At 38.2% G+C, this 9,791-nt stretch overlaps 1 pseudogene; it reads right to left on the reverse strand.

Annotated features, from left to right (window-relative positions):
• Positions 1–8,244: 8,244 nt before the first annotated feature.
• Positions 8,245–9,307, reverse strand: LOC103738170 (annotated as a pseudogene).
• Between the last annotated feature and the right edge of the window lie 484 nt (positions 9,308–9,791).

The following is a 9,791-nucleotide window of genomic DNA, read 5'->3' on the forward strand; positions in this document are numbered from 1 at the left end:
TTCACACAAAATATACATTTAAAGATGCTCTTTAGTATTGGAGACCAAGATTTGAAGCCTTAGATCTGAGTAACACTTTCTGGTTAAGAACAAAATCATCAATGAGAAATAATTGTCTCAATAACTTTGTACCCACCTGTAGCTAAGGGAGACAATCAGCTATTGGTCTAAAATGATGGATAAATTTGTTTTCTCCCCCTACCTACAAGCCCTTGAGAGGGAACCGACACTGATTCTAACCACTCCAACAGCTATCAAAATATTTGAAAGCAAATCCTGAATTTATCACTCTAGAGTCCAGCCTTGGAAGACAAAAGAAAAATGAGGAGGAATCCAATAGAGGGATGCTTTCAGAAGCCCTTGTCAAGAAGTCCAAAGGACTCTCATGAACATTTGAAAATGGCCCTGTTCTGACTTTCTTCTAGTTCTCTGGCTAGAACTTGTAATGCTAATTACTCTTGCCTTTACTTCTCCTTCCCATCTCCTACTCACTATTCACAATTCAAGGACTTTCTTTTCCCCTTGGAAATAAAAGTCATGCAATTTGGGAGTCTTTTAGATAGACCCACTGAAGGGGTACTCCAATTGCCACACCCTGTGTCCCTGCTCAGTATAGAAGAAGCCAGAGCAGTCTCCATCCCGATTCCCTATTGGCAATTTGGGTAACCTCTTCAGAGAATGGTGTGATAAGAATAGGAGGTAGTAATTGGCTAGGCAGTTAGGGTAAAAAGACCCCAAAGAGAAGTAACCAGTTTCTTGCCTAAAAGTCAAAATGCCTTTGGGCCTCTTAGCAACATATGGTGTTCCAAAGGCCAAAAATGTCAAAAGTATTTGGGAGCTTGTATCTAATCCTTAAAAGATTTTAGGGTTACCTCTTCAGAGGGGGGAATGTTAGAGGAGCCAAAACCCCCATAAAAAATAAATAAATCAAAGAAGGAAGAGTATATGAAGTTATCAGAAAAAAAGTGATGGGGAAATATGGAAGGAGTTGGAGGGGAGGGAGTCGGCACGGATTTGATCAAAACACCTTATACACATGTATGGAATTCTCAATAAACTATTTATTTTTTAAAAATGCTCTTTAAATACTTGGTAGCAGTAGGAAAACAGCTCCATTAAGCACAATTGTCTGGAGACATTGGCCAGCATATGGAAATTCTTCTATATTGCATTGCTGAAATATGAAAAATATTGAAGTTGTTTTCTAAAATGTAATACATACATTAAAGGTATATGTTTTGCACAGCATTAGTAATGTCAAGTTTTACAGCTGAAGTTCCTCTGTATTACCAGTAGGAGAAAAACTATCAGTTGCACTGGAGGAAGATCTAAGTATTTTCCTATTTGTTGTTTAAAAACAACAGCAACAAATGCCAGGCATGGTGGCACATGGCTTGAATCCCAGGATTTGGGTGGCAGATCTCTGTGAGATTGAGGCCAGCCTGGTCTACAGAGTGAGTTCCAGGTGGGCTAGGGAGACCCTTCCAAAAAAATGAACAAACAAAACAAAACAATACAAAACTAAACAAAAAACAACCACGAAGATCGCTGTCAAAGAGAAATTAACGACTGTGTAGCCAAAAATTTAGAAACAATTATTTAGATGCACATCAAACATTTAATTAATTAATATATATTTTGCTGTTTTTTTATTTTATAATGCTTGAGGTATTTGTAACATTTTATTATTTTTAATTTATTGTGGTTCTTTGGCTCATGCCAAATATTTGCTTTTTAACCATTATTTGGCCATATACTTTTTCTTAGAGGGTCCTGTAAACTTGACTCTATCCCACTACTTAGCAACTGAGAAAGAAAATGCAGATACTGCACATACTAAACCATTCAAAAGAATGAAATTATATAATAAGACATTAATGAATACCTTGGGAAAATTATTAAAGGCCTAGACCATTTTATTAAAATTAATTCCCACTATGATCCTGCTGTAAAAAAATACATACAAAGCATTACTATCATGCTGTGTTATTGGGGGAGAAATGACAAAACAAGCTCCTATGTTCAATATTTATTCTGATACCTATTTAAACAGATTCAACTCGATGGCTATTTTTTGGGCGTCTACCATTTTCTAAATAAATGGACATGAGAACTGTGAGACAGGACATTTGATGAGAGTATAGTAAAACAGAAGAATTTCTAGGGAATTCAGAAATGGTTTTTGCTGCTTTGACCCATGTTTCAACTCAAAAAATGAGAAGAGAAAAAGGAATAAAAGAAAAGAAAAACAGAAGAAAAATATGGCTGACAAATGAAAATAAATCCTCCCTTGCCTGATGATGTCATACACATCATCTCATTTAATTTTCCCCAAGACTTTTCCACACTAAATAAACCAAGTCCTTTAAACAGGTTGTGCACTGTCACATAACAAATGCTAATTCAAAGTGCAGCGCAGTTGCCTAAAAGCTTTCTATTTTGTTTTAGACCCTCATAATGTACTCTGTTATATTTCATTGTGTGTCAAAGATGACCTCTGGGAGGCAGGGTGGTATTTCAAACATTTGAAAGGATTGAAAGTAAAAAGACATTACTTCTGAACCACACAATATGGACAAGCAAGTCACGACCACTGCCAAGCCACTCACATATTTGAGAGAGATGAACATGATTGTTTATCGTAGTGTAGTTTTGATGCAATAAATGAGAAAATTCTTGTGTGGCCTTCTGCACTTTGCCATTCTTATAACCATCCCTGTCTGCATTCAGAATCTTTTTCAATAGACTTTTTCACTCATGAAAGAAGTAGGGATTAAAAGCATGAAGCATAGGAGTCAGAGAGACATGGGCAAATTTCTGACTCTTCACCTGCCCCCTTTTGAACTTGGATAAATATTTGACTACCTTAGGGCTGAGTCTTCCTGTCTTTAGCTCCATCAGAGGAATGTTGAGACGAATAAGAGACACCCAGTCAAGTACCAGCTCAATGCTTGACGTACATTACTACTATCAATACCAGGGAACTTCAGCGAATATAAAGGTAATGAGAAAACAGACACAGAATATACAATTGATTTCAAAGCAAACCTAAGTATGACTTCACTCCAAAAATAACTTAGAGATCTTTGCCAAAGGGGATATGAAAGGTGGAGTAAACTTTTCAATTTGTCCAGTTTCATTTACTGAGCCCTTCAGAACAGGAAAAGATAGAAAGCAGGTGGGAATGAATGCTACCGTTTGTCATCCAGCATCTCCCTCAGCTTTCAGACAAAGGCCTCTGTTCAAAAAGCAAACAAATAAACGAAAGTTACAGACTCCGTCCCAGCTGCCCCCAAGCCTGGCAATTCAAATCAGCTACAGTAAATATCAGTTTGTTTAGGTCACTGCCCAACTCAGTGTCGTGCTCATTAGTCATAGGGAATATAGGACCATTCTTCTAGGAAAATGGTTCTGTTGTGAGTTTAGCAAGAGAGCTTCAGTTCAGTTTGGCTTAGCTTATTTCTTTTGTCCTAAGGAGAGAAACTGTTTACAAATAATCTGTGTATAATTAGTTACCTGGTTTTAAAGCTGCTTTATTTTTACTTCCTCTCTTCCTTGTGAAGCCATCTGGGAAAGCTGATTACTCCTAAGTCATTATAACCTAATATGTAGTCTAGGTAGGCTGGGTTTTGAATCTCTTTGTTAATGCCAGTTAAATTCTTAAAACTAATTAGACCATTTTAATAGGAGTCATTTATTACACAATGCTTCTTAAGAAAAAAACCTTATATTTCATGCTGATAGATGCTACCACTTCCATATTTATAAATTTTAGTTCATGTGTTCAAAGTTGTGCTTTGTGGATATGTAAGGAAAATTAATTCCAAATGAAAGAATATTACCTCACAGTTATGAAACTGTCATAATAGAAGGAAAGAAACTAAATCTCAATCACAACTTAAACCACTGAATCCTGTAATACCCAACACATAAGTCTATATTTGTACCAAAAATGCATGAATTCTTGTACGGTAGATTGGTCAAATGTGATGCACTTTTTCAAACTGAAAGTCTATCTTTGCGAAATTTCCACACTTATTTTAAATTGTAAGCTGAAGAATCTTCAACCCCTCCAGATCATAAATGAGTTAGCCACAATTTGCTATCCTAGAGCTTGTAAGAATGCATCTGGTTCCAGAGATATATTCTGATTCTAAAAGGGACTCCAAATTCTCTTTTATAGACCTTTGAGATACATAAGAAATGAACATCTCCTTAAAATGGAATGGTATTATGGGTATGAATGCAGTATGTTTTTTTCTCCTGTAAAGCAAATTCACGCTTGTTTAAAATTTTGTCTTTATTCCCAGCACCATAGTGTTTAGATTCATTATATGAAATACAGATAAGGATCTCAAGTTCCTCCAGGGAGCTCTCCTACAAGAGGAGACTAAAACGGATTACACTTACTGGTTCTAGTAAGTACTCACTGCATACACTAAAAAAGAGATTTTTTTTTTAAGACAAAAAGGGCTGGTTTTCGGTGAACACATACAAATAAGGTTTTTATCTCACCGGATTCAGGTTCATTCCCTTGAATGTGCATATCATGTGTAGAGATGTCGTGAAACCTTATTAATGCATCTAATTAAAGTAATGACAGAGAACTTCCACAAGCGTCTAATGAAAGAAAACAAAGATTAAATTTAAGTTAATCAGCTTTGAAATGTAAACAAGCACATTCAATCATTAAATGATTCCATTTATTTTTAACAGGTTCTTAGAAGTGAGTCTAATAAACATCCCATCATGTCTTCTGCCTTTACCCCAAATGTTTATTAGCACCATTTATCCATTAGTTACAATCTGAAGGGATATTTCATGCCTGGTATAAACCCTCTGCAAGTTTTTGATGGATGGTGGTAGTAAGTAGCTACCCAAATTTTCTACACAATAAATTCTGAAATAGCTCAAGGATGCTTCAAAGGCAGAGATTTCTAAAAATTAAAATAGAAAGAGAAACCCAGCACTGATAATAAAAATGGTCTCAGGTCTGCTGTTCCTAGATGTTAGTTGTCTGCTTAGCAAAAGGTGGTTGTATTTTTTTAACAGAAGACACAAGAACCAGAGCTTCTGGGAAACATGTCAGCAGTGGATTTAGGGATCTGTTTCTAAAACCAGATAGTCCAGAGCAGAGGGAAACGTTTTTACATTTTGCAGAGTTTGGAGATGAAAGAACCAATTTCAAGGCTGGTGAAGGAGGAAATCACTCAGCAGGTGTTGAACTGCCATGATGTAATAACATTCTTCCAAACAGTTTTACCAGTAGCAAGAGTCTGAAGTCCAGACTTATTTTGGTACTGGGAACGGGAGGTCTAATTTTGCGTGACTCTTCCTCAAAAAGTCATGCTCTGTTTTGTTGCTCTGTTTTATAGGTGCAGTGGTTTATGTTTTTAACTGGACAGAAGTTAGGATTATCTTCTGTTAGGCAGATCTATAGTGTGCCACCTCAGGTTCCTTACCATTTCTCTTGACGTGATGGAAGAGTCTCATATTCCCTGCTCAGAATCCAGGGTATTTATTTTTTTGGCATGTTAGAACTCTAGCTTCACACATTTCTTTCTCAGTAAAATGTATTATCAAGTAAATCATCAAGAATTATTTCACTATTGTAGTACTCAGAACCAATTCTAATATATAAAAATAAAGCTATTTCCGAATTCAGGGATGTTTTTCATTACTATTTATTTATTTGCCCAACCATTTATTTTTTATTATAAGAACACTTAACATGAGATCTATACCTCTCGCAAAATTGTGAATGCATAATACAGTAATGTTAAATATAAGTGTAAGAGTGTACAAATGATCTCAGAATGTATTCATCTGGCATAACAAATTTTGTACTCAACGGTAGTGACTTCTCATTTTCCCTAATCCTCACCCCCTAGAAATTACATTCTGCTCTTGGACTCTAAGAGCTTGACTATTTTAGATGATTCACACAAGTGGAATCATGCAATTTTTGCCCTCTTGTGACTGACTTACTTCATTAAGCATAAGATCTCCAAGATTTAGTCATGTTTTAAGATACAGCAGAACCTCTCTCTCTCCCTACCCTCTCTCTCTCTCTCTCTCTCTCTCTCTCTCTCTCTCTCTCTGAATCTTGGGGCATTGTGTACGTTAGTCAAGCAGTCTAGCAGCAGTCTCCAGTCCTTGGATTTTAAAAAATGTTTTATTATTTTTTATTTTATGTGTATGAACTTATTGTCTGCATTCATATAAATGCACCTGTGTCATGCAATGCCCACGAGGTGAGAAGAGGGTATCCGATCACCTAGAATCAGAGTTACAGATGGTTGTTAGTCACCATGTGGGTGCGGCGAATCGATCCCAGGTCCTCTGCAAGATCAGTTAGTGCACTTAACTGCTGACTCATCTCTAGAGCCCCCCAGTCCTTGGATTATTGAAATAAGGTATTACTTTGCAACTCAGGCTAACTTCAAACATGTGATTCATCTACTTATATCTGCCAAGCACTTGAATTAAAGATGTGCACTACCATTCCTTGTTCTTTTTCCATGACTAAGCTATATTTAATTTCATTTATATAACACGTATTGTTAACACATTTGACCATCAATAAGCACTTAGGTTATTTCCACTTCTTAGCTATTGTGGAAGGTGTTTGTCTTAGTCTGTTTTCCATTACTATAACAGAATTCCAAAGATCAATCAAACTATAAACAATAGGAGTTTATTTGGTTCATGATTTTGAAGGCTGGAAAATCTAAGAGCATAGTATAGGCAGATCCTATGTCATAAGACTGTAGAATAGGAGACAAGCATGCATGTAGCAGGGAAAATCTGACCAAACTCATAATCCTCAGAAATGATTAATCTAACTTTTGACATAAGCTAAGTTATTGATTCAGGAAGGCAGTAGTCCCATGACCTGGTCTTCTCTTAAATGTCCTACCCCTCAACACTGTTACAGTGGCAATCACATTTCAACATGAATTTGGAAGAGCATGTTCAAAGCACAGCCATGCATTCGTGGGCACTGGCATGAAACTGTCTTTTCAAGATACTGATTTCAGTTCTGTTGGATAAATACCCAGAAGCATTCCTATTAAGTAGCAGGAACAGTAAAGCTAATGAGGGCATGTCAGTCACCAGGGAGCAAATTGTACATAGGCTACTTCTACTGATTGATTACAACATGGGGAAGGTTCACATATTGATTCTGTGTGTGTGTGTGTGTGTGTGTGTGTGTGTCTGTGTCTGTGTGTGTGCGCACACATGTCTGTGTTTGGTAATGTGTATGTGCACATATGTTTGTGGGGAAGTTGTGTTCCCCTTTGCATGCACATGTGGAGGCAAGGAGTCAATATCAGGCATCTTTTTTTGATCTTTTTTCATAACTAAAAGCTATTTCATTTTATTTATATACCACATATTGTCAATACATTTGTCCATCACACTTAGGCTATTTCCACTTCTTAGCTATTGTGAAAGCTATATACTTTTGAGACAGTATCTAACTCTGAACTTAGAGTTCACCATTTCAGTTAGGCTGGCTGGCCTGTGAGCCCCAGGGATCCATCTTTCTCCATCTCTGCCTAGCACTGAGGTTACTGGCATGTACCATCATGCTCAGCTTTTACATTAGTGCTAGAAATCTGAACTCATGTCTTTATGCTTATACAGCAAGTTTTGACCCACTGAGCCATCTCCCAGACTGTAAATTCATTCTCTCTCCAACTGCCAGGATAATTTTTTTTCTTTTTTTAAACAAAAGTGTTTCTCATCACTTTCTTGTTTCAAACACTTTAATGGCATATTTTTTGTCTTCAAGATAAAATCCCCCAAAGCTAACAATGGCCATGAAGCACTGCACAGCCTGGCCTCTCATTCCCACAGTCCCCTCTGTAGCCTGCACTGCCACTACACTGGTGTCCTTCAGCTCCAAGAATGCATCAGCTCTTTCCAAGTCTGTTCCTTAAGCAGAACACTTCCTTATTTTTAGTAAACCTGTCCAAATAGCGAGTCCATTAGATCTCAGTTTAAATGAAACCCCTGCAGGCAAAACTCCTTTGAGTCTCAGGCTGGACTGGATTTCTCTGTTACTTCTTTCTACAGTGCCTTGCACCTTTCTGTGGGAGCATTCACCTCATTTGGGGGTCATCAATAAATCTTATTGACAGTATTCAAGAGAGTATGGCTTCCTGAACCCTTCTCCTTCTCCTTGGGTTCTGAGGTGACAAGTGCAAAGGGAGATAGTGTGTTGGGGGCTGAGTTGGGTCAGGGACTCTTCAGCAGGACCTCTCTCTTCCTCTTGCTGGGGTGAACGGTCCAGGGCTTCTTACTCTTGGAGTACATGTGGGCCATGAGATCCACCCTCCTGTTACTATAGCCAAAATCATTGTAACACCAAGAAATGAGCTTGAAAGACTGGTCATTGAGGGCAATGCCAGCCCCAGTATCAAAGGTAGAAGAGTGGATTGTAGCTGTCAAAGAGGCAGGGGACAACCTGGTCCTTAATATAGCCCAGGATGTCCTTTAGGGGGCCCTCCAATGCCTGCTTCACTAACTCCTTGATGTCATCTTATTTAGCAGGTTTCCCCAGGCATCAGGATAGATCTAGGATGGACATATTGGGGGTAAGAACACAGGAGGCCATGCCAATGAGTTTACTGTACAGCTCTGGGATGACCTTGCCCACAGCCTTGGCCACACCAGTGGATGATGATGTTCTGTGAAGCCCCACAACCATCATTACACAGTTTCCCAGAGGGGACATCCACTTTCTTCTAGGTAGCCATGATGACATGAACTATGGTCATGAGTCCCTCAACAATGATGCAGGTGCCATGGATGACCTTGGTCAGGGGGTCCTAAGCAGTTGGTGGTGTAGGAGGTATTGCTGATGATTTCAAGGGAGTTGTCATACTTCTCTTGATTCATGCCTATCACAAACATGGACACATCAGTAGAAAGGGCAGAGATGATGATGCTTTTGGCTCCACCCTTCAAGTGGGCCCCAGCTTTCCCCATGAGAGTGAAGATACCAGAAGACTCCACCAAACTCGGTACCAGCATTGCCCCATTTGATCATATTCTCCTGGAATATGGAGATAGCCTTTCCACTGATGACCAGCTTCTTGTTCTCAATCTTGATTATACCATGGAACTTTCCATGGATAGAATCATACTGGAACATGAAGACTATGGAGCTGAGGTCAATGAAGGGGTCATTGATGGAAACAATCACTTTTCCAGAGTTGAAGGCAGCCCTGATAACTAGATGCCCATACGGCCAAATCTGTTTACAGCCAAATCTATTCACTTCAATTTCCATCCTCATGTTCCAGGGACAAGTGGCACTACATGAGATATGGCTATCTCTGGAATGGGATAGAGCAGAGCTCATTCTATTTTTTAACCCAAAACTTTTTTATTGATTTGTCAAAAGTCAAGGGACCATCAACGCAGAGACTCTGTGGACCTTATTTCCTGTCATCTGATCAGCGGACAGCATAGTACCTAAAATAACAGATATTTGTTAAATTATTGCCTGAATGGAGCTCAAAGTGTTGCATGTGGCAATGGCTTTCAAGTGTTTTTTAGTCAGAGAATCATTTATGTTGACTTATTGATATGGAAACAAATTTATCTCACTCAACAATCTTTACAGTTTTGTGAAAAGCAATTTTAAATCATCGGGATTTATAATCATCCCTATAGTAGAATAGTATGCAGTAATGAAAAGAAACTGACAATGATGCATCATGGATAAAATGCAAAAAAATCTTAAGGGAAAATAAAAACAGCTGGATGCAGAAGATTAC

Source organism: Nannospalax galili, unplaced genomic scaffold, assembly GCF_000622305.1.
Source record: "Nannospalax galili isolate Female #2095 unplaced genomic scaffold, S.galili_v1.0 scaffold17, whole genome shotgun sequence".
Lineage (NCBI taxonomy): Eukaryota > Metazoa > Chordata > Mammalia > Rodentia > Spalacidae > Nannospalax > Nannospalax galili.